Genomic DNA, 26782 nt, shown 5'->3' with positions numbered 1-26782 from the left:
TACTCAACAAGTTATTTAGTCATTCTGATGAGTGGAAAACATTCATTTGGAAGACTAATTATACAGTAGTTACTATGATTAGAATACCCAGTTGTACTTTATACTCTTTGCAATGAAATCATCTTGAATTATATTAAGTTAGCGGTGAGAATTAATGTTACTTTATTTCCTCCCCTCTCCCCAGGAAATCTCCAAAGAAAACTAAGTACAGACAAAAAAAGTTGTCGCAGTGTAGGAAATGCCTTCCTTTTTAAATTCAATCTCTTTTACTCTGCCTTTCAGACCTACTGAGTCAACATCTTACACACAGATGTACTCAACTACTAGTAAGCCCTTCAGGTGAAGCACACTACACTACAAGTGATCAAGACCTCTGATGTCTTGAAATGGCATAGTACATTTGCAAGGATAGCAGCATAAACTTGTATCCTACTAGGATTTCTTCTCATCTATTTGCTCAGCCTAGGAACTCTTTTTCTTCCACAAATACTTGAGTGATGTATAAAATAAGCTTGTACTGTGCCAATCACCATACCATGTTTACTGTGTATGAACATGGTTGTTTCCTACCAGAAATACTCACTGAAAGGACAATCCTGACTCAGATTGCACCAAAGTGGACAAAGCCTACATTATGCTTATGTCTAAATGCTGGGTTACTTAATGGCATAAATCACTCCAACGAGCAAGAACAATAGCACTTCATGATTTAACAGATTGGTGTGTCAAGAAATGATTTACACAGGTGTGCAGTCTACAAACAAACCACACAATAAAATCATTGATCAAGGCATCTGTGTAGATTTTATATGACAAAAAAGTAATACTTCATTCATAAAGAGAATTAATGAGGATACTGACATAACTGATCTAATGCTGAACATTGCAGAAGTCTGGTAGGTAAGAGTTCTGGTGGGTAAAAATAAGAAAAACAAAGGAGCAAACAAAGGTAGCAAAGATAGCAATTTCTATCAAGATTACTGTGAAAATTTACACTGATTTTGTGAAGAATATATGTAATCTCTCCTCTGAATCCTATATCCTTATAGCAACAGGCCACTCATATGCATCCTTTGTTTCTTCCATAAATCATTTAAAGAATAGCATATTTGCTACCAGGATTGCAGTGCAGAAGATCTTCATGGAAAACACACAGCTTTGATTGGAGAAGAAACTAGGCCAGAAGACCACCCCTGCATAGTGGTCTTCTACTGGGTCCCACCACACATACAGGCTCCTCTGAACTAACCAATAGAGCGGCCCTGGGGTCCAGAGAGTCCAAGCATCTGGTAGGTTAGGTAGCATGTGTCCATCTAAATAGCAGTTTCAGGTCTCTGTAATGGAGCACACCTACTGCATCCCATACACAGCATAGCTAGTACAGGTATCTAAATGATCTTCACCTCCTCACATCCCTAGCATTGCTTGCAAGTTTTCTTCTACCTAGTAGCAACTGTAAAATTAAGAGCCTTCTGACTCTTCTGCAGAGTTCTCTACCACTGGAAAGGCTTCTAATTCAAAATCTTTTTAAAGGTCTCAAGAGTAGAAGGAAACAAACAGGTACATTCACAGGGCAGCCTCGGCCAGGATTGTTTCCAGCTGAGTTGAAATGGAGCTGCTGGGCTCAGGTATAGGCCCCAAGTGAAGCTTGTCATGGCATTAAGGTCCATTGGTGTTCTCAAGGCCCTGACAAACAAGGGATTAACCCCCAAACCATGCTACTGCTTTCATATATATACCAAATATATAATATTATATATAATATATATATTATATTAATGGAATATATATATAATAATATATATGTATTTTATATATATATATTAATGGAAGTAGAGAAAAAAAAAACACCAGCACACTCAGAAAACCCTCTATCGAATCATGTAATTTAATAGTAATTTCATCAGACACAACAAGCACAATACTTATCTGTTGAACTCACATTCTGCCTCAAACAATAACTTTAGGGTGAATAGGCTAAAACTAAATCTCAAAGATTTTCCAGTTCAGTGGCACAAGACTTGCACTGATATTACATCCCTTAACTTTGCGTTGCTCTGTACAACAATCTGCTTGATAGCACTTCTCTTTACTTCCTAACATGAGTCCAGAAAACAGTTTTGAAGATGCATAAAAGCATGTCCTTTTTGAACCAAAAACACGAATGACACAAATAAGGTGACTTGTTTTTTGCCATGCATTTCTTTCTTGTCAATTTTTGTATTGCAAAAAGGGAAACTTAAAGCCAGCCTCAGAAATTATATTATTTTCCAAGTTGAAAATTATTTAAATGATGAGCCAGAATAAGATTTTGCTTCTGAAATCTCAAAATCCATGATAGAGTCCAGAGTCAGGCCCCATACTTGCAGAAGGTCTCCAGGCACAACAGAGAAAATCTAATATTATCCATTTGAACACTGGGATTTTTGAATTCAAATCAAGACCAAAATGTTGTAGTGTAGGTTACAGTCTAACAATCACTTAGGAAGACTATTTTTATCTACTAAATCTGAGAAATACGTTTTGTAGCCAACAGGACAACACATTCCTTTTCTGAAGTGCCCTCTATTACTATGTCAGTCTCCCTTTCAGGTTGGCAAAATGGGTGTTCTACTGACACCAGCAGGTAAAAATAAGAAAGGAATCACACATCTTTGCAGAGAACAGGAAAACAATCTGAAAACTGCTTCTTGATAATATATCTGTTTGAATCTCTGTGCATAGTTTGTGCTTTGTTGGTAGGAAGAAGAGGAGAAAAGCATTACTGAATAAGCATTCAGTAGGTAAATTATTGATAGAAGAGTCTGAGCAAGCAGCTGCAAAATTCACCATGGTAATTTATCTACATGGGTCAATGGCCATTGACTGACTGAAAATAAAGGTTGATCGCTGTGATAGATTTCAATGCCATTGCTATGAGCATATATTAATAAGCACAGCACAGAAGTGATTTTTGGCTCTGTGGTGGAAAGGACAGGTAATCAATATTTTTGTGTCCTTGCTGAGGCTGAACTTTGTATTTGGATTATGCTAATTAAAAATTAAATAAAGCTCTGACGTTTTCATATAATTAAGAGATGGTGGAAAATAATAAAGTGGTAAGTGGCTTCTGTTGGCTATTTCATTCTGAGAGGAGAAAAACACTGAAGCCATCAGAGAAAAGCAACATTTGTTGTTTGCACGTATCATCTTCTGTCTCAGATATTATTTCCACTACATGTTAGTCACAGGAGCAGGTACAGTATTTTACTCTGTAAGCAGACATGGACTAGAAGTATGGATGTTATTTTGTGCAAGAGCCCAGCAGGTCTGGGTCACTTTTTGTTCGGATAGGTGGCCAAGCCATGCAGGTCCACTCAGCCCTGCACTTTTCAGGCAGACCAATGGGTTCAGACATATAAAGTTCTTCAGGTAGAAACAAAAGTTTCCTGATAGTGCATGAGTGCTGGGGTCCCCTTCGCTTTTCTTATATCCCCTCACTCCCAGCAAGGCTGAGCAGAACCTCACCATGTGACTTGTCAGGACTGGGTGCTGCTGGAGCAGCTTTCCTCTCCCCAAGAATGCTCACCAAATTCATGAGGCTGACAGTGGGACTAGGAAACTAGGGCAGGGCTCAGCAGGTTAGACATAAGCAAGCATAAACTTCGGTGGATCCACCTTTGCAAATTGCATAGGCGTGAAGATAAATATGCATCTTGTCTTGTGTAACCTGTTGTTCTGTGAAGTTATTGAGTTTCAGTCACTCAGCACAATGACCGACACGACAGGTATTCTTGCAGCATCATTTGACTGCTCTATCTGGGCCTTACGTGAAATGCCTACATTATTAAGGTATTTCATGAAATACCTGGCACTGTTATTACAGACATGCTGTGAAACCAGTCACTGTGTGAAATGACTAAAATTTCCATTCATTTGCAGTACAGATCCATTGTACACATCAGTCCCAATTTCCTGAAATGGTATGCAGCACTCTATGAGGATAGGGGTGAGCATAAAAGATGACAGACCATTACAAATATGTATAGTAGGAATAGTTTTACTTCTCTTTTTCAACTTAGAAATTCAAAATAATCAGAAACTTGATATTTTACACATCTACTAATTATTTTCAATAATTCCCTGATACATAATTACAAAGTATGTTTTTTTAGTAGGTATCTTCTATATGTGTCCTAAAATTACCTTTCATACAAAATAAGCAGTTTGATTACATATAAATACTTACAGCAAAAACTGGAGGATCCTTGGCGATCCTGGATGAACCTGACTTTCAAAGCACATAAAAGCACACAAAGCACTATTAAACTTTGGCATCCCTTCAAACCAGATGTTTGCCTGCACCTAGGCAGCAGCAATAACCAAGCAGTCATCGTGGCAATAGCCATGTGCTCAAAGTCCCATCCCGTATATAGAACAAGGTCATTTTGTATTTGCATTCTGCTCCATCTTGGTCTTTTTTCTTTCCCTTATTCTTTTACCGTGCAGAAGTTTTCATCCCCTTCTGAGGCACAGAACAATGCCTATGCATTGGCTATGTGCCATGTCAAAAGCACTGACAGAGACATGCCAATAATATTGGCCACAAAATAAATCAGAAGTGAATCCATTAACTATTTCTCTTTAATCCTTTTCCTGACACCTCTCTACACCAAAGTTTTAAACGTTTCCCCTTTTTTTACCCCTCTGAACAGAACCACAGTGTCAGACTGATTGGCTTCCTAGTGGCCATTGGTGAGTTTTAATTCAGTTGTTGAAAGAAAAAGGAATTCTTAGCAATTTACTCAGGATACTCCTCTCCTTCAAAAAGGACTGAATTTTTCCTGAATCTTTAGCCTTCATTTTATCGCGTAAGTCGAATGCAACATTTCAATATCTCTTCTGCTTTTAATTTGTGTGTTAAATTTAGTTGCATGTGAACTTCAAGCTCTTAATTTAACATTTACAAATCTGCATTTTCCAAATGTTTTTCAACTCTCCTTTTCACTGAAACTAAAGGTCAAATTTTAACTGATTTAATGAACAGTTTTTGTTGGTTTTTAAGGGAACTTAGAAGCCTCAAGAAAAAAAACAACACCTTTTCCTTACACGAGCAGAAATATCTACTTTGAAATGAACATTTTAATCCTTGCTACTTGGTAACTGATCATTTCCCCCAAAGCACTCCCAGTAGGTGAATGAGGTTTTGTGAACAGCTGCATTGCACAGGTTATAAAACGTTTATCTCCTCTGCATTAGCCATTGAGGTTGGATTTAAACCTGTGCTTAGAGACTCGATTTTTGTCTTTACACTTATCCTGAACTAAAAATTCAAAGGTTGTGGTGGGTGCTCTTTAATATTTGCTGTTTCTTTTCCTGTCAAGTGACTATCTGTGTTTCAACATACACTATAAAGCCTGAGTACAACGTTGCAGTATCTGCATGATAAATACCCTGTATTTGATCATTTCCATACTTCCATCAAGTAAACTCGTTCACATCAAGTAAACTGATTGACAACAGTAAAAGCTGTGTAGAAGGCGAAATTTCTTAGTTCTTGAAACAGTATTCTCACCTAGTCAGTTTAACCATTCACATCGCTTGCTTTCCTGCCCTCCTTCTGTGGACACTCAGACAGTAGTAGAGTTTAAATCACAGAATCATTAATGCTAGAAAGACCACAAGACAGTCGATTCCAACCATCAACACATAAACCCCTGCCTATAAATGCCTTAGACCATGTCTCTCAGTGTCACATCTACACATTTCTTGAGCACCTCCAGGGATAATGACTTCACCACCTCCTTAGGCAGCCTGCTCCAACACCTCACCACTCTTTCTAAGAAGAAAATTTCCAACTATCCACCTGAGCCTCCCCTGGTGCAACTTAAACCTATTCCCTCTCATCCTATTGCTGTTACGTGGGAGAAGAGGTCAACACTCACATCAACACAACTTCCTTTCACATGATCATAGAGAGTTATAAGGTATCCTCTGATCCTCCTCTTATCCAGACTGAACAATCCCAGTTCCCTCAGCTGTTCTCTGGAAGGCTTGTGCTCCAGGCTCTTCACAGCTTTGTTGCTTTTATTTTAAATCAATATTCTCCTGACTTCTCTCATTGGTGGAATTGCCACCAGAAAATATTCAGTTGATATAGCAGTTTCAAGAAGAGCAGTTGTGTAAAATCTAGCACCAACCAGCCAGCCCTTTAGGTCAGGCATTGGACCACAGTACACCCTGAGACTCTTCGGTCCAACTAACCTGAACCTACTCTTCATGGGTGAGGCACTCTGTTCTCTTGGACTACTTCAGTTTAGAAAAAAAGGTTATCTTTGGTTATTTTACATTTCTTAACAGCTGGAATCCAGGTCCCTAAGTGAATTATATCTGCCATAAAACATGAACCATGAGGTGATTCAACTTGCCTCTCTTTCATGATGACTCCAAACCTAACAATGTTGTCTGAACTCTTATCACAACGCTAATTCCAAACATTTCAGTTGTGCATATAGAAACTTAGGACATCATTACAGTTCTCTTATTAAAACCTTCCAACTCTTTAATACCGGGTTCTTCATTTCAGAAGGTACAGTGGATCTCATTGCTTTTGTTAGACTGAGCATGAACTCATGCTGAAAGCATGACTTAAGCTGACACCCCTAAACACCGCTGTTTTCATAATCTCTTAATTAATTTCCACAGGAGCAAGTGGATTAAAAATTACTGAGAGTGGCTACACGGTATCTCTTGAAATCTCCTCAAGATGAAGTAGAAGGCATTGAGAGCTGTAATTTCATTTCACAGATGCTTTTTCCAACGCTTTCAGTCTCAGCAGGAAAACACTAACATTGGCAGCACTTTCCCACAAGGGCACTTCAGGAACCAGAGGAGGTTGAACAGGTTATCTTGATGATAGAAACTTGCTCCAGGCTTACTGGACAAACCTCTTCACACTGCTCACAGTTTATGGATTATTTTCTTTGAGTTCTTCTTTAGATTTTCTAAGTGCATGCCAGGGGAATACCCAACAAGTGTGATGGGAGCTCAGTCGCTCTTAGGGGTCTTCCAACCTGCAATGGGAGCAAGACCTACTCCCTGGGGCTGTGCAGCCAGAGGCAGATCATGTCCAAGGGATTCCTTCACTCAGATTTCTGGAAGCAAACTTATGTTCATGAAGGTTCAAGGGGTGTAATTTTTATTGTGCACTGTGGTGGGCAAAGTGAGGAAATCCAAGGTCTTCCTTCCCATTTAACAAGCACTACTGTGTCTCTATAAAGTGGATACATGCTGTAATTCATTTGCTCACCAGTCAAAAAAAAAATAAAATAAAATGAAGATGGACATACATGTTCAGGTAACTTGCAGTTCCTTCTGGGTACCAAGGCACTGGGCAGAACAGCATGCTCTGGAGGTGCAACACATCCCACACATAGAGAGGTGCCAGAAACATCTGTGCTTGTTAAGGCTCTGTAAGGATCAGAAATACAAGGGAATCTTGAATTGACTCAGTGTCAGTTAAGAAGAGCTGGTCAGATATCTGCTACCAAAACATTTTAAATAGAATTGTCAGAATTAGTAATGGGAAAAAGATTAAGTTTAACGATGAAGTTTATCTATTATCCTTTTCTCTGCCTTCATAAATAGTTTCATATTCAGCCATGAGTTCTACTTTGCTTTCCCTCCACCCCCCACCCACCAGTTCTCTCCTCGATGCCACTGGGAGTTTGCAAGTGAGCAAACAACTGTGTGGTGCTCAGCCACCTGCCAGATTAAATCACAACCAAACACTTTAACAAGAGGATGCAAAAATTTGCCTACATACAAACCAATAATAAGAATACTTTTTGAAACCCCATTTTCCTCAAGAAAGGAAGCATCAGTGTGCTGAATCCGCAGGTAGAAGTTGGAGTGTCCAAAAAGCACAGGCAGGAATTCAACAGCCGTGCCCCCTTGCACACCTTTCAGCCCCACAGCTACTTTACAGGAGTTGCCAGAACTAAACTTACCAGGTTTTCTTCCTCCTGCAGCCCGACGGAGAGGTTTGCAAGAGTGAACCGTCTGTGCCCCCATGTGGAAGCTTGCAAGAAGAACAGCACCCAGTCTTCGGAGCATTTCTGCGCTGAGCCTTCCCTTAAGAAAAGGCAGTGGCGTGTGCTATGCCAGCCACATTCTGCCTGGGGTGATTTCCTACAAATAATACATGGTCAGGAAGATGCTTAGAATTCTTCAGTCTGATTTGCCGGTGGATTAGTATAAAAACCCCACAGGAACAGATGTAGGTGGATTTACAAAAATATAACACAGATACTAAAATAAATAGATTATTTTGCACAGATTGCACTACTAATGCAGAACAGAAATGAGCATCTTGGCCCTGAGTACACTGCAAATCTTTTCATCAGCCTATATCCTAAAGCTGTTATGGAACGTTCCTAGACAATATACAGGGTATTGCTAAAACATGATGGAGGAGAGAGAACTTGTCATGAGTACCACCCCAAAAATATGTGGTTGCCATATGTTTGTTTAAGCGAGCAGGAAGTTTTCTGCATCTGTCACATTCACACACACAAAAGGAGGTACGTAGAAAAGAAATGAGTTTAGATCAGAGCTGTATGCCTCTTAACATAACCATCATTACTTTCTCATTTTATCCTCTATCTCACACAAAACATAGGTCATTTTAATGCATTAAAACAAAGCAAAGAAAATCTGAAGCTGATCATAAAGATTAATGTAATGATATAAAACTTTTTGGGGGAAAAAAAATCACCAGTTTTGTTAAGAAGTGTTCCTTGTTCTGTATATTCACACACATATGCGCAGATGTGTATGTGTGCATATATAAATGATTATACATTTGCATCCACCATTCTTTACACACAGGACAAAGGGAAACAATACAAGATGATCTTAGCTTCCTGTGGGAAGAACTGTTGTTCTAATATCTGCTAACAGGAGTACTGGAGGGCATTCCCATGGAGACTGAGACTAAACACCATTGGGAACATTGTCTGTTAGAGGCGAAGTCTTCAGCACCCAACCTGGTCAATGATAATGACACTGTCCTGATGTTTTCCATCAGTTTTATCCAGACTCGGGTTAAACAAGGTTCTGTGAAATTCAATTTGATTATTCCTGAAATAATAGGCTCACTGTCTCCATATGAGTCATATATGTACTGCAAAGTTTTAGATGTGCATGAAAATCACTACATTGTAGCCACCATTATGTCTTACTTAATTTGGGTGACTTTTAAGTAATTCTGTTAACCTTCTTCTAAGTCTGACTTACTATGCAGTAGCCCATCTTTATCTGACTAACCTTTATGTGCTGACTGAGCTCTTTCTGTGCAGCATTTGAGAATATCTCATTAGCTACAGACAGACATAAAGATCATAATTAAAAATCAGCTGTAGGAGTCAACAGCTTTAAGCAACTTGCATAGAAAATGGAGCATTTTGCAGGACTGTGATCCTGTAGTTTCTCCAGTATGAACACAAGTTGCCCTTGTCAGTGATCACCACAGGAAGCTACTGCCATGTAGTAGCTGTAGCATTATGGGACCCTGCAGGCCTATGGAGCCTGTTGCACTGAGCTAGAGGTCAGGAAGATCCAAACTTCATTTCTTGATCCACCAAAGGCTGCTACTGCTCTTACCTCCCACACTTCTTACCACTGAAAAAATCTCTGGGCTCCCACAGAAACAAGCAAATGAAGTTAAGCTTAGTGTCATGCCTCACTACGCTTATGAAATGCAATGACAAGTGAGTCACCTATTTGGCATGAGAGCCATCAGTTGCTGCTATCATCCTTTCTGACTGCAGTGAAGGCCAAAGTGGTCCTTAGTCTCTGCATGCAGAAGTTGGCTACTGCAGCTCGATGTAATGTGCACCAATGGGATGGGGAAGGATTTCTCACCTCTCCTGCCTTGTCCAGCGAAGTAGTTGAAGACAGAATATGTTCTCTCAAATATGAGGTTCCAGGAAGAAATGAAGATTGTCAGAAGCACCACATTAATGGCTCCATCATGCTGTCAATGAGCTGATGAGTCCAACAGAAGAAATAGTTGCTAAATAAGGAGAGAAGAAATAATATCTGCACATGCAGCAATAGACTAGGGAGTTCAGAAAGCTGCCCCTTTTCTTTTCAAGATAATTCTAGCAAGGATTAAATAAAGTAGAAGACATTTACAGCTATGTGAGCTGATTACATTGCTTTTTATTATTATTTAAACAACACGTCTACTAAAACAGACTCATTGAAAGTTAAACAAACTCACAAACAGCTTCATTTTGTTTCATAATCCAAGGCCTTTCTGGAGACATATGAGAAACACCAGAGAAAAGTTCTCTATCTCCATTAACGTTTTATGTCACAGTTACAATTTTATTCCAGAACTGCCTTGTTTCAGCCTCCGAGAGTAGTATTGCAGAGTCTTAGAGACTGCTATGCAGAGTAATTTAATTACTATCAGATGGTTAGATCATCAGTGTGGAAGCAGAGAGTCGTTACTGATGAACAGGCCAGCAAAATTAAACCACTCATTGGAAATTGTTCTTTAACTACTTTACAATAGCAGAGAAAACTGTATACCTCTATTAAAACTTCCAAGTCATGCTTACTATCTTTAAAAGAAATAATCATTAGAAACAACAGTGGGATTTTCAGAACTGCTTCATCAACTATGGTCCCTACACTCCATTTCCAGCAAGATCCCCAACTGCCAGGAAGCCTGTAATAATAAAGTCAGGTAGACATTTACTCCAGAAACATTGGAAAGTACTTACAGGAATCTCAGCGGAGAAAATATGTATTAAACTTAAGTTAGTTTTCCAGAAATTCTGAAACAGGGGTAAATTCTTCTCAAAAAATAATTCTGAAAGCCAAGATATACAAAAGTAGTTTCTAATAAAGTCCCTGGGGTTTCCTGTTTTTCAGCTATAAGAGCATAAGCTTGAGGCAAGTGAAACTAGAGAGCTCAATGGTTACATGGGAACAATTGCCATAAGACAATTGAATGAAAGGACAGAGCTTATCGATCTTTCTAATCTTATTTTCTATGTTTCTGAGGAATCAAACACAAAGTTTCCATAATTGCAATCTCTCTCCCTGCAACTCAGCAGAAACTGCTGTGAAATACAAGAGATGAGAGCCTCCATTTGAAGGACTGAGGAATGACTGACTGCCTGTTGGCTAGTCTGGTGAGAGCAAGAGTTTATTGCTTAGTTCAAAATTGCCTCTAGGCAGCTTTACATCATGACAGTATCATTTTGGGAACCAGGATGACTTACATTTGACAGCCAGGATCCCCTACCTCCCCACAGCAGCTTATGGCCTACTATCTTCACATCCCTTGGCACTGCCCACAATTACAAGCAGAAATTCTCTTGGCAATTAATTGCTCAAAAACTTCTCCCTTGATAATATAAACATATATTTCCTATAATCATGCAAGACACTTCCACACACAGAGCATCAAAGTTGATATGTTCTAAGACACCTTTCTTTTTCAAGTGTGCTGAGAATTAAGCTTCAAAGATATCCCAAATCAAAAGTACCTAAAACTGTCATTTACTTTTGATGCCTGAGTTGCAATCTAGTTTCATGACTGCTTTCAGTGATTGAAAACAAGTGTTTCTATTCATCTGAAGTCATGGCATGTATTCTGCCAATAGCTCCAATTACTTTTCTTCTTCTTTTCTCTTTTTTTTCCCCCCCACTTGAAATGAGTATTAAATGACATGTTCCCATTTTTATTGTTAGACTAATTTAACCAAGCAGAAAAATCACAGTATAAACTTAAGATATTACTGACAATGCAGGGTTTTGAGAAAAAATAAATTAGATCAATGCACTGAATTACAGGAGAGCTGAATTAGTGTTCTTTCAAGATGCAGTGCAACTTTTCATATAAATGGACCAAAAGAAGAATAATTATGTTAAGACTCTCGAGTGAGTAGACAAAATCTTTCACAGGTTTTTAAACAGCATCACTCTTTTAAACAGGATATTTCGTAGTCCAACTCTGCTGAAATTAATGAGCCTACTTAGAGGCGGAGATTAAATGGGATCCACTTACTGTTTTCCAGTTAGCATCTGGGAACAAATGAAATCTACTTGGATGCTAATTCAAGGAATAATGTAATGGCTTGCCAGCTTTTCACATCTTAATAATGCACAGTAATAAAATCTGCTATGGTGATGACGGCACTCATTGGATAGTTCTCTGAATAGCCAATTTTGTCTTGCATATTCTGGAATGCCAAACAGTGGTAACTAAAGCTGCTCAGAATAATCTCTTACAAAGTATGGGGAGGGCTTAAAAATGTTAAACAGCTTTTCAAGGACAGAATACGAATGTGCATGGTAAAATAAACACGCTTTAATACGGCAATCTCCCTCCAGACCACAATGGTGCCGAAAAGGAGATAGTCTTTTCAAAGCAGTGAGATAAGAGGATCTTTCCCCACCCTGAAGCATCATGGGGCAGTTGGGGTCTGCCTTCACTGACAGCATAGAAAGTGGCACTGGGGTTCAACTGAGGCACAAACACTTGTGTTGGGCAGGAGTATCAGGTGGAGAAGGTGGGAAGGAAAAGACAGAAACAGAGAGGGAAGGAAATAGTGATGCAGAGGGGCAGATGCTACTACTGAAGAGGAAATGCTGAAAGAGAAGGAAAGCTGATAGCATCCTGACAGAGATGAAGCTGGGTCAAGACAGGAGTAACTTTTAAAGAACATACAATTCTCTTCATATACAGTATTAAAAACTGCCGTGAGGCTATAAAGCTTCTCTTCTTTTCCTTTTACTATTCACTACTGCAGTTTGAATAACCTAAGAATGACAGATGAAAGGGTACTAAAAGACTTTGCTTAATACTATTACCCTTTGCTACAATTTTCACAAATCATTACCCGTTTTTAAAAGAGAGTCAGCAGTTTTAAAATAACTTCAGTGATCTTTCATTACTGTTGCTAACCCACATCACACACACAGTATTTTTCTTTGCATTCTGAATATACAAATTAATGAGCAAATTGTAATGTAGAAATTGAAGTGACCCCTGAAAAATCCTTTGCCTCACTTTGTGAAGAGATGTCATAACATTTTTCTGGTTCTTGAGTGATCTGTCTCTTTGTGCATTCAGGCATCTCTTATTAAGGATTCTAACTTAAATTAGCTTTGTTTTGTATGTTTATTTGAGTAAATTGAATTTGTTCTCTTTCTCTTAAAGCACAAATAAGTAGATTAATAAAAAGAAGGTAGGGGTAGGACCAGAAATTGCACCAATCTCAAGAAGCTAAAATAAAAATAGCACCTAATGGGTGAGAACCACATTGTGCTAGAATCATGTCCAAAAGGATGCAGTAAAAGCTGCATTGATTAAATAAGTTAAAATAAGCTAAAATAAGCCTAAAAAACCAATTTGAAGAACAGTTACAACAGTGCTCAGGGAAGGGGGTAAGTTATTCCAGGTTGTAATTGTTACCATCATGTTAACATGCAGTTTTACTATTTGTTTACAGAACATTTTGTAATTTAAACAGTGTCTGCATTCTACAGGACCATACACACACCACTGCTTACGAGAATAGAAACTAGTTTGAAAGAGAAATAATAGCATTTTTAATAACTTCAATATTAGGAGATTCAAAGCAGCAATCCAATAGTCACATCACAGTACAGTAGAACACACTGTACTTCAATATTTATCTAACAGATTTCATTAGAAATAACAATAATTTGCATCTCTTTGGAGAGGCAATACTGAAAATACATGGAATGCTCTATAGAGCAGCCATTGTATTCTTCTCTGATGAGCCTAAAGAAGTGAAATATGCAAGCTTGAGGAGAAATATTCAGATATAAATTGCAAGATTAATTTATTTTTTCCTCTTGCCTTCACTGAGTTGTCTCCAGGTGGCCCTCATCTGTCTTGAAAGGAAATATACAAAAGGGGACCTGCAGCTACATTTGGCCTTTCTAATGCTACATAAAGATAACAGTAAAATCCCTAAAACCCGTGGAATAAGTCCCATCTCCCCTAGGAGCTTTGAAATGGTATACTTTTGCTCACCTACATAATAGACAAAGCTGAGACCTTCTGAAAAACAGACAACAAATTGAAGAACTGTGGAGGGAAGTCTGAAATTTTTTTATGCAGGAATGCATATATACAACAAGCTACAGAACTCAGTCAGTGCTGCAGACATAAAATACAAATGAGAGCATATGAATTTATGACAAAACACAGCAGAATTAAGTACTCAAACGGCTTACGGAGATGCATCAACATTTCCCACAAAGATGTGATGCAGTGCAGCAGAAAGCAACCAAGAGCACTAAAACAATCAGACTGCCACGCATAGCTTCAAAGCTTTCTTTTGACCATAAAAAAGAAAGCTGCATGTCAAGACCTCTCAGGCTATGACCCTGTTCTACCTACTTTGCTTAGAGGGGAGGAATGTCATTTCTAGAGTACTCTATTCCAGCTAGCGGACCCAAATAAAACAAGAAACTAAATCTCAGTCCCAAGGAGAATCACAGAAAGATTCAGGTTGGAAGGGATCTTTAAGCTTATTCAGTTCCCCTCTTCTGATGCAATCCAGGATACTGTTGGCCTTCTGGACTGCAAGGACACACTGCTGTGAATAGGCTTTAAACTTTAACTTGTTTGAATTGACAAAAGTCTTCTCCTAAAATGAGAAAACTCAGTTAAGAAGGCAACATGCAACAAGATTTGGGCTTTGTGAAATAGTAAAGAATTTCACAAATAAACCAATGCTGTGATGTCACGGTTTTAACGAAAATCTACCTGCGTCCGTGACAGGGGGGGCCGTGGACCCTGCAGGGGCCCTAGGCCGAAAGGAAAAGTTAATTAGGAAAAGAAAACAGCAGCAGCGATCTAAGGAGGCACACTTATTTACTAAATACTATATTGAAATACAGGATAACACAATATAATACAATATAATTGAAAATTGAGCTAACGAATCAAGCAAAATAAGAGAGAGAATGAGTCCAGAAACCAAGAGGCCTACTGTGAATCTAGGCAAAATGGTGAAGGCTCCCACACACTCCCCTGAACGCCAGAACTCGAAAGAATGTCAGTCTAGCCTGGGAGAGAGATAATATAGTGTCCAGGTCCTCTGACCCATCTCTGACCGTGTTGTTCCCTGGGAGATGTAGTCTTCTTCTGTAAGTTGCAGATTCAGTAAAATTATTTATGCCTTATACAATGTTATGATGTGGAATACTGATAGTAAAATTACAAAATTATTAAACCATGACATGTGAAAAATCTCAGTGCTTCTTCTAGCATATACCAATGGCAACTTCTAATCTTAAAATGAGTGATGCAGCTAATACAAGATACAAATTTTCTTCTATATTTAGATGTTTCGACATCGAAAGAATAATTACTGGACATTCTGCCAAATATATCAGCTTCTTCAAGGAAGAAGCCATAATCTGTTTTCCTCACTGCTGGTCTAGAGAAAACCACTCTGAAAAAATTCAGCTTTGTGACCTTAAGGCTGGTAGCTAACTACTGTCATTAGTTCTTCTATTATCTGTGGTTTGATCTTGGGAGCAATCTTATTTTTGGATTTGGGGTTTTTTTTGTTTTTTTTTTGGGGGGGGGGGGGGGTGGGGGGGTGGAATAGCATTAAACACACAAACAAACAAGACAAAAGCTTCCTTTTCCCTCTCTTCTGTATCTGGCTTCACAATATAATCTAGCATGGAGTTCAACCCAGATCAGAATATTTCACAGGAAAGTGTCCAACTGAAGGAAGGATATGTTGGGAGAAGATCAATGCATTACTTACACTGTAGCTACCAATATCATGTGGTTTTTACAGAAGCCAGAAAGACTTCTGTTTGAAGAAAGTGGGAGAAAGGGATGGAATAATCATGACACAGAAAGACAGCAAGCCCTGGATTTGAAATCATTTGATAAAAGATTAATGCAAGTGCTTCATTCTGAGGATTATCTGATGAGTATTTGATGTGACTAATGTTTTCAGTAGTAATATTTCAATATTACAGTCCTATGACTAGTCAGATTAATACTTGTTTGCATACTAGTTCCAAACCCCAATAAGAAGTTTTCATATTGGCTAAATAAATAAGGTAGGCACCACAGAAATAGGGATGCTATCCCCACCCACTGCAGTAAGAGTATTTTCTCCAGTACTACCTCTACTTTCCTTCCTGGTCTTACAGACAGACTTCTCCCGATCCCACCAATGTAGAAGCTATGAAGATCCCCAAGCACTACAGAAGATGGTCATAGATTGCCCTAATTCTGCATTTGCAGACCACTGCAGGAGGATATAGCTCATTCAGGTATCATTATGACTGCTCTAGGAGTGATAACAGTGCCACAGACTCAGCATGGTAATGGTTAGGTGAGTCAGTCAGCAACATAGGACAAGTTACAGAAGACTAGTTGTATCAACACACAGTTTTGTTAAAGTTGATATAACACTCACATTTGTGCTACATCTTTGTATTAAAGCAGACCTCTCCACTATCATAAAAACTTTAAAAGCTGTTTTACCATTTTCTTTAGAATATAAGTGTATGTGTTTTTAATTTAGATTGTTTTTGAATTTGCCTATCCTGCTTCTGACACTTGCTCTTCACATTTAACTTAAACACATTTGAAGGCTGGTTACATTTAAGCAAAAAAAGAAGTCAATCTGTTTAGAATTACAACTAACTTCCCTAGCATCCTTCCAGTTGACAGAATAATGTTAGAAACATTACCTGATGAAGTAATTTATTAAATTCTGGTCCATTTGGCCTTCCTTTCAGATCTGCTAGGATGTACCAGAGACACACATCAGGGAGTTCAGGCTTCAAAAAGTAAAGAAGTTTCTTTCCACACTTAGGAAAGCCCAAATCATATAAAAAAGCTTCTGCTCTTCAGTCTGAACTCAGATACTTGACCATATGTTGAGTAGTACCTACACAATGCAAGCTCAGTAACAAGCATTTTCCGGGAATTCTACTCTGTATCTAGAAAGCTTGCACACTGACCAAAGATAATAATTACAGCTGATCAGTACTACCCGTTACCCTCACTGTGCTCATTTCTTTTCATCTATTAGAACCTTTTCATGGAAAATACTGAGTATATATCCTTTACATAGAAGAACATTAAAACAAATGTTTAGCTGTTCTGTCACTACCTGCCATGAGGCTGTAGGCCCAAGAGCATAATGCCACACAGAAAGCAGTCTGAACCTCCATTATTTATTCAATGCCAACATTATAAAAACAGATCATTCAGAACACCAATGAAAACAAGACAAAATTTTTAACATTTTCTTGTCAATTCAATCCTTTCCAAATAAGTAAATGCTAACAAATTATTTGGCTTTACACTGCTTTGACAGATAACTACGAGAGGTTCTGGTCAACTCCCTATCAGATTAATTCCTAAGCTGCGCTCAATGAACTCACGTCTCCCAGCTAGGCACTCAAAGCGATTAATATTCTAGTCTGATTTGCTACCTATAGTTGCATTTCTAAGGATGTTTCCAGAAAAAAAAAAAAAGTTAACAACATTTTCTTTCTTCAAGAAATACATGCTACCAGCAGGAGTCTTCTCAATGGTGATAGTATGACTGATATTAACTAGAAAATTCCTGCTTCTATTAAACAAGAAATGAGAAAGTAAGAACAAAGAGAAATGAGTATTTGGGAGTAGAGATTAGAATGATATTTAATTGATCCATATTTACCTTTTACTAAAACACAAGCTCAAGCTTAAAGTTCTCTTGAATATGGATCCCAGCAAAGGTACAAAGCAAGTTCAATGAACCTGCTGATCAGACTCCCAAAGCCTGCTGTTCCCTGCTGAGTATCAACACATTTAGAGCAGTGGTGTATGGGAAATTGGTAATCACAGCCTGAACCTCTGATTAATCAGCTGAGGCAAGTGTCAGGTCAAGCTGTGGGAGCACAGGTGAGAGTAATTTAGCTGTGCTTCCAAAAGGGGTAAAGCTTGACTCCACCTCCTCTAGACCTCATTTAAGGGCTGACCACCACTAAGGCAGCGTCTCTTCGAGATTGCTCCCTGATGGAGATAGCCTCAGCATTTCCCAGCAAAGGCATCCATATTGGTGATTTTTTCCTTATAAATAACCTTTTGAATATCTGCTACCATCTTTGTATCATTCCACCTTACAAGTGGCTAGAGCAATGAAAAACATCAACTGTATATTACACAGAGATAAATTCATTGATAGAAAATTATAGGTTATACTGGTCTGAGTTGTGCAGAATATGCCAACCATAGCTTTATGAAAGTATGAAGCTGTTATGAAATAATACTTTTTCTTTAAGAATCATTACTGTTGTAATTGAAACAGCACAAAATTCATAAGGAATCCAGCCACCCTAGATTGCCAGTGATGTACATCCACTTTACTTTTGCTTTTAAAATAATAACACGATTTCCCATTTAATGATTAATACAAGTCTACTTCATTTGCTAGTACAGTACTGTTAGATTTTAGGGTTTTAGAACTTGGCCTTATTCCTTGCTTGAAGGACTTCTTGTTTCTTCTACTTATCGAACTTGTTTTCATGAAATATAAATCAAAAAATGGGAAATTTCAAAGTAGTTTGATCTTACTATATATCACAATACAACATGATTGCTTGTCTCTTCAGTGTAGAAAAAGGAAGACTAGATCAGAACTACATTTTTTTTTCTAAATGTACTTTGCCACAACAGTTGTCATTGTGATTAAGTACAAAAAAGCAAGCATGCACATTTTACATCTTACATTTACCATGTCAGCCTCTTTGTAAGCATACACTACTTCATATCTGACATGTATTTATCTAATTTGAAAAGTGTGGCTATTGTATTCTAAATAAAATACAAATTCCATACAGAAAAAGGAAAACCAGCAACACCTTCTCAAGGAAAGGGACATGTTTTAAACTTCAGAGGGTGGAAGTGTTTAGAAAACAAGGCCGTACGACTAGAAATGTGTACTACTGTTGACATAAAGCTGAGAAAATTAGAAGCTGAAAGAACTCAGCATCAGTCACATGAACTTATACAGGTAGCACAAAGCAATAACAACACAGGTTTTAAAGAGCATTAACTGACCAACTTTACATGCCTGTCACAGACAGCATATCACAGTCAGTATCAGTTTAGAGTTCAAAATCCCAACTGCTAATTAATCAAAACAAGGGAAGGCATGTTTCCTGTGTGGCCTCCAAGGATCTGCATGAGAAACTGCTTGCTGCATTTTGAAAGCTACTTCATTTTGAGTACTGGAAGAATTATTCACATAGAAAATACTGAAAAGTAAATATATGTATTATCCACCAGAAAACTTCCATTATTATTATTATTTTTACCAGAATCTAATAAAAAACCCATAAGTTGATGTAGATCCTATTTCCTGCTATGGTGGTAACGTAACAAAAAAGCTTATTCTGAGCTTTCTTGGCTCTTCCTCCAAACACATAAGGAAGTGTTTCAGTAATGGAGAAAACAATTTAACAATAACAACAGAAATCCTCATTTCAGATCTACCCAGAGTGAAATATTTAAGCATCAAGTAACATCATAATTATGAAGCCATTTTTTGAAATAGTTTAGCTGTAAGCCAGAGTCAAAATACTTTAAAAACAAAAAAAAAAAACCCCACACACTAAACTATTAAAGTAAAGCATTTCATATTTTCTTCCATTTGGAGAAAAATGGCTAAAACACAGGCCAGAATTTGACATGAATTAGCAGGTAATATGCACTGCCTTGAAAAATAGATTTTCAGCTATTTTATTATTTCCTGGGGGAGTGCATGTATATGCACATACATCCTGCTTTGCCTTTTAGAATCATTATCAATGACAATTTGATGTGAGTTAACACTGCCAGACTTCAGATAGTACTGCCAAAGTCAACTCAACATTAACATTAAAAATAAGTGAAAGCAACAACCTCTCTTTTGATTTTCAGTATTCATGTCTCCAGATCAGATAGAATAATTTTTCTTATCTACATTTGATAAAAAGCAAAAAGAACAAGGAATAGAACTGTAATTTCTCTTTAAATATACCAGAGATCAAGTATCAGATTCTACCTCTAAGTACCTACTTCTAAGCCTTGCAAACAGTACAGCAGATGTCTAAAGTAACAGTCATTCAAACAAACTGAAAATGACAGTGTATGCTTGGACAGAAGTTCAGATGAGAGATTCCAGCCACAGCTATCCAAGAGGCCATTTCCCCATCATCTGCTCCAGGGTATCCAGATCCATTTGCTTGGGCTGAGGTGGCTGGGGAAGCAGGGACAAGTCTTGCACTCCCATCTGCACAACACGGAGGAGGCCTGTGATATGAGCAATGGCCTCTCACCCCACCCCAAATCCTTGGCTTCTTCCATCTCTCAAAACCAATGTGTTGCAGGTAGGAGAAGCTAGAAAACTAACAGAACCCTAGAAAGGCTGGAGCAAGAAAAGAGAAATCCCTTCTCTCACATGTTTTATTCCTCTTCACATTTCCTGAAATGGTTAAGTAGTCTATTGCTCTTTGCACAGAATATCATCAATCTGAATATCATGTTCTCAATCACGGGCCAGAATGAGGACACAATACTCAGATCTCCTGCCATACACAAATTCTTTCAGAGGTCTCGCATTGCCTGTTGGCTGCCTGTTCGATCTACCAGCTGACCTCAGAGCAGAGGGTTTCCTCTTTGCTGTTCAGCCCATTCTCTACCTCATATTTTTGATAATACTACAAAACCAATCTCCAGACATAGGGAATAAACAAATTGGAAGAACTGTGGAGGAGGACTACTCTGTACCCTCCTCCTCCACAAAATACATCATACCTGCTATTTACATCTTTTTCACAGTATACTAGGGGTTTTTTGTTTGTTTGTTTTTTAAAAACTGAGGTTGCTTCCCTGATAATTAGTTTGGAGAAACATTTCATTCTAGTACCACCAAACCTGGAAGCATTTCTGATGTATATATTATATATAGACTGATGTAATTATTTTACCACATTTTCAGGTATATTTCAGTGGTTATCATTTAGGTGTTAAAATAAGCCACATTTTTGAAAATATATAACCTGAATTACCTGACATCAACACAGTTCCATTGCTGTTTGCATTGGGATTAAGATTAAAGTTCAAGTTACCGCTTATTTGTACAAGCTCTTTTGCGCTCTCCAAAGGCACACCCTCCTCAAGAACCTGATTCAAGTTAAAGGAGTCAGTTCAGTAGGTTTGCAAGACTTTATAGGCTGACACAGCCTACAAACAGGATCATTACTTTGCTCTACTTACCAGAAGATATGCATCTTCTTCAAATCCCATCCATGCAACATTTTCATTCACTTCCTCCAGAATAATTCATTCCATGTTAGGGAGCAGAGGAGCTATTTCACTTGTAAATATAAACATACAAACATTTTGAGAAAGGAACAGCTTATGTTAAAAATATTCCCTGACACAGGAGAAGATTAAATGGAGATTTTAAAGACCATGGAGCACTAGCATTTGCCTTTCAGTAGCAAGGCAAAGGTGCCACATTTCTAATAGCTAAAAATACAAAGTGTTTACTGTCCAGTCAGTGATGAATGCATTGCTTCTAAAATCTGTGGTTCATGTTCTGATTTTTGTTACTAGACTTACTTGATCTGTGCATGAGTGACCTCTATACCACAGGACCATGAGCATTCCACAGTTTCATCATACCTGAAGTTATACGTGCTGTAAGATAACACTGGACTGTAGCACAGTCTTTGTTCTGCACCACTGCATTCAAGACGTTCTGAATGGATTCCTCTGATACTGCATAGCTATCATACCCCTAAAGCGTCACTTGGTGATTTAAGGAAAAAATTGCAATCCTGACAAATTATGTGAAGCTAGGACATTTAACAGCTACCTGATGCCTCTTACAGAGAGAATTATGAATTCTTTAACCTAAACTGATTTGTGAGACAGGCGGGACCAATAGAGCCCATTTCAGACCTGTGCAATGCTGTACAGTAAAAGCCCACTTCACCATAGATTTCTATATACGCTGGCTCAGTGACATCAAGTCACATAGGTACATGACTGAGAAAGGTTTACAGGCAGTTTTCTGTCTCTGTTAATGGAGTGAACAATACACCACACTGAATTAAGTTTACAGGACTTGGGCTCTAGTATTAAGCAAAAGTGCATAACTATACATTATAAGCACTTTTGTCATAGATCTGTTTTCAGGTAAAAATCTGTATTTTTCTCACCTGCTAGAGCAGCGTCAGCCATGTAAAGATGATGAACATTGTATGCAAGCTATCAATAGATGCAAAGTTTTTACATGTTGGGTAACTCACTTTTGCCCAAAGTCAATTATTATCACCTCACCAGGCTTGGTTAATATACTGGACCTTGACCCGAACTGTAAACCAGACCAGAATAATCCCAACCTTTAGGCAACAAGAAGCAATATCATTTTTTTTCTTGGAGAACAGAAATCAGATGCTGATTTTTTTAATGCAAGAAAGAACTCTGACACTGCAGGCAGAATTCTGGGTGATTGTACTCTCCCCACCTGTTCTGAGCTCCATGGCCAAGTTTGATCACAGTGCAAAAATATAGGCTAATAAGCAATGAAATGTTTGCATGTCAGACTGTCTAAATGGTCCTCAAATTAATTATAAAGAATAGCTTTGCTATCTCTGATGCAGCCAAATACATTAAAAATTTAATCACAAACATCAGGAATGAAAAATGGGGGCTCACATACCATAAGACGCTACTCACATTTCTCCCCTGCAAATTATAGCAGAGCTTATCAAAGCTTATCAAAGGAGGCTGACAGATATTTTTAGTCCTTAGCAACAAAAACTACAAGCAAAGTACAAAGTAGTCTTTCTCCAAACATTAGCTATGTATGTCTGACACTAGGGAATTTCTGCAGATAAGGTAACTTGGCTAGAGAAAAAAAGACCAAGTCACTGTCTTAAAGAAGATAGAATTATCAGTGATATACTGCTCACTTTTTTTCCCACCCATCCAAATTGGAGAAGCTTCTCTGTGCTAATTTATTCTTACACATACTACTCTTACACATACACTTTTCATACACATACTAAGGTTATAAAGGGATTTTCTGATTAGGAAATAGGAGTAGGACAATTATTGAAGCCAAAAAAGTACTAGCTACTTCAATGAAAATACAGCTTTATTCCAATATCTCAAAGAGTATCTCCTCAAAAGTAAAAAAATAAAAAAAATAAAAATCACTGCCTTCTGCTCCAGTACCTTACAAACCACCACTAAGTTACGTGTCTGAGAAGACACAAGATAATTACAGGTGGGACAGAACATCCAAAGCTAAGCCTGCAGCCATCAAAAGTTTCCATTAGTAACTGCAGAAGCGCTTCTCCTTAACCTCATGATTTCTTAAAGACTTCAATGTAACGCTTCCTTTTATTTATGCATTTTAACAGAACTATTTCTTTTTCTTCAAGTAGAACATCTCTGCTAATTCTCTCAAGAATGCTCTTGCTCCATACTTAGCTTTCCCCCACTTCTCAATAACTGTATTTCAGCCCTTAACCCTACCAAGATCTCGAGCCCTTTGGCAAAAAATTACCTTTATTTGTGACCACTCCGTGTAGTTAAAAAGGAAATTAAAAAAAAAAAAAAAAAGAAAAAGAAATTAGGTCAAATATCTTCAAAACTTATATTGGAATTATTTTTCCTACATCACATATGCATTTCCTGAACATTCATTTTGGCTGATGTTGAGAAACATCTTTACAGCTAGAACTTGAGACAGCCTTGAATTTCTTGAAAAAACCAACTGACACATTCTTCACTTTCCTTCAATGACCATACCAAAATCACAAAACAGAACTGCGCTACTACATCTCTTCCATTGAAATGCAACCATAGGTACAAAGCCTTTTCGAAACATTAGGAATATTACTGAAAATAACAAGATACATAATATGCAACATCAGATTCTTCACGCAACTAGAATTCAGACACAGATGGAGTAGTGTTTCGACTATCTGTGAAATCACACAACAGAGATGTGCACATTTTTTGCTTCATTACTTGTCTGCACTCCACATTTTAAGGCTTACTTAGAATCAAGAAGTATTTTTTCCAGGGTCTCTGGTCAGACAGACCAGGCTGAACCCTTCCAAACCTTCTGGAAGCTAGAGGATGCAGTGGAAGTCAATGACTTACATTCCATTTTAAGCTCTGATTATGTAGCTCAAAATCTCTGTCAGCTCAAGGAAGAAGTTCTCTGTGGAAGTCTTTGTCATTCTTCTCCGGAAACAAATCTAAACAGAAGTGAGAAAAACATGCGAACCTGTGAGACAGAAGCATGCAGGAAGAGTTCAGCTTTAACAGTGCTCAGCAAGGCTGGTTAATGACTGTTCCAGCAACAGCATCTTGCACAGTTTCTTCTTGTACATTCATTTCAGAGACAGTCAAATAGGAATGGGGGATATAACAAAACATTAAGAAAAAACAAAGGCAGAGCCTTCAAACATGGCTGTTTATGCAACACATATAGGTAGGCTACACTTCTTGCTTCTGGCATAAGTAGTGCCACAGAGTACAACCCTGATCCATGAGCAAGGGTCAAATTGCTCAATGGCCATCTTCCAGCAGGTAAAACTAACAGGGGTGAAAAAGCAAGCAGTAGCTCTCTGTTGGTCCTCCTCCATAGCCAAAGAGAGACTCAGACAATTTGCAAAAAGCAACAGTGCACAGAGGCTGGCAAAAGAGGTTTTGATGTTTGATGTCCTTCACCCTTCATCTATGATCAAATGTGAAGCCAGTCACTAAAGAATCTGCCTGAGTAGCTTCACAGTGTGAAGATCTTCACATCTGTGAGATCTTCCTCAGAGTAAAGACAACGAATGGAAATTCTCAGCAACATTCAAGAAATGATGTAATGATAACAAATCAAGATATAATTTAAATTAACCTTACCCAACACAGATATTTGAAAAACTCAAGAAGCTCTCCTTGCAAGCCTCTTTTCCCTTCTCCTCACAATCTTGATAGAGGCTGCAAACATTTTCTTTGTGTCTCTAGGTTTAGAAAGAATTACTTCATATACAGAAATACCACCAGGAGAGAGGGAGGATAAGAAAAAAAAACAACACTAAACAACATGGTTACTTGTTGAATTTCAGTACCTTAAGATTAGCTCTTTACCTGACCCAACTGAAGACAGGATCCGTTGCTTGACGATACTTTTTGGTCTCACAAAACACTGACGCTGAAAAGAGCATCAGCTATATTTGATGACTCATTATGAAAAGCAAACAAAACATCTCCCTAAAATGAGACATACAGATGTTTGTTTTATCAGCTTATAGCCAAGCTGCCATATGCTTTTAGCATCTGATAGCCAATTAACTGTTCTATTTGCTGTGAAAACGTAGAAACACTAATTGGAAAACTCAGCATTTAGAGAGTGAAGCCCACAAAAGAGTTTTCAGCACAGAACATAACAGTATCTCCCCTCACAAATCAGAGCCCACACTGCTAGGTTTACTATACAACTGCTAGCACTAAGGTTCAAGCACCCAAAGTGTCCCAGACAATTCATACACAGAGCTTTTCAGAATAACCAGGAAAAATGATTCAATAAGTTCTCCCCCCACAGCCCCATTCTATGGACTTCAGTAACACATTCCCCTAGAAAAAAACAAAACAAAACAAACAAAAAAACCTACTAACTCCTTCCTAGACAAAGGTAACTATTTTATTTTTTTTTTTTCTAAAAGGAAAAAGGTTGTGACCAGCTCAGAGCAGAAAATTGGTGGCATCTTTCTTTTATTTGGTATTTCAGTGAGCAGTCGGCAGAAGACCCATTTTCAAAGCTTATCTTTGCCTTACAGCTAAGCAAGGGATGAATCATTTGGGAAGGGAAGTAAGAAAAGAAAGATCATGCTCTTCAAAATGTCAAATCAAGGACTGGTCTTCAAAGGGCAGTGAACCAGTGTACTGCTCTTGCAGCTATAACTGCCTGGGCATTTGTTATTAAAACTTATCTTAGAACTCTTCTTTGCCACATCCACTTCATGCCATATCTGACAGGCATTCTTAAGTGAGAAAACAGATACTACAGATACTGTTATTGACAGCTTAGATGTCTATAACATAATAGTTGTTGCTTTACATGTGTATTTGGCAGCAAGCTTAATCCAGAGATAACAGCCTTTATAGCAGAGGCCTTAAACTTGCCAGCTTAATTTAGAACTATGCCATTTGTTTTTGTCATGTTAATGAGATATTCATCAGATTGGGTAAATCTGGGTAAAATCTGATAGGGAGCTATGGGCTCCCTATCGCTGTCAGACTTGTTTCAAGGTACATGTACACGTACTGTGCACCCAACACAGTGACTCTGCTGAAACAGGCTGAGGAGAGGATGAAGAAGGCATGCCAATCTTTCAACAGCAGAGACTTCAATCAGCTTTAGCCAAATGCTAACTTGTACTCTCATTGCAGCAGGGAAGAACATAGATACAGTTTTCAAGATTAAATAACTTCACCTCAGTTCCCTATTATTTCCAACAGTATTTTTCATTCTCTGGACTCTCTACTTAATAACTTAGGTAAGATAATGTCTTTGAATACTCGGAACTAATCAGGAATAATAAGTTATCACTTTACTTTCAAAATGATTAAACTGTTTTCCTATTGATAATCTGAAAAAAATTAAATGGTATTTCTTGTGCTATAAATTACACGATGTAAATCAAAGGAAATCGCTCCACA

General features: G+C 38.0%; 1 long non-coding RNA gene across 1 annotated transcript; it reads right to left on the bottom strand.

Annotated features, from left to right (window-relative positions):
• Positions 1-1890: 1890 nt before the first annotated feature.
• On the bottom strand, positions 1891-25323 carry LOC107309555. The gene is made up of 6 exons (XR_001553228.2): positions 25211-25323; positions 24227-24324; positions 21320-21419; positions 9904-10054; positions 7989-8169; positions 1891-7449 (listed from the first exon to the last, which is right to left on the bottom strand). It is a non-coding gene; the product is annotated as an uncharacterized LOC107309555 (long non-coding RNA).
• Between the last annotated feature and the right edge of the window lie 1459 nt (positions 25324-26782).

This window comes from Coturnix japonica, chromosome 2, assembly GCF_001577835.2.
Source record: "Coturnix japonica isolate 7356 chromosome 2, Coturnix japonica 2.1, whole genome shotgun sequence".
Lineage (NCBI taxonomy): Eukaryota > Metazoa > Chordata > Aves > Galliformes > Phasianidae > Coturnix > Coturnix japonica.
Note: the sequence above shows the minus strand (reverse complement) of the source record. Positions and strands in the feature narration are given on the sequence as shown.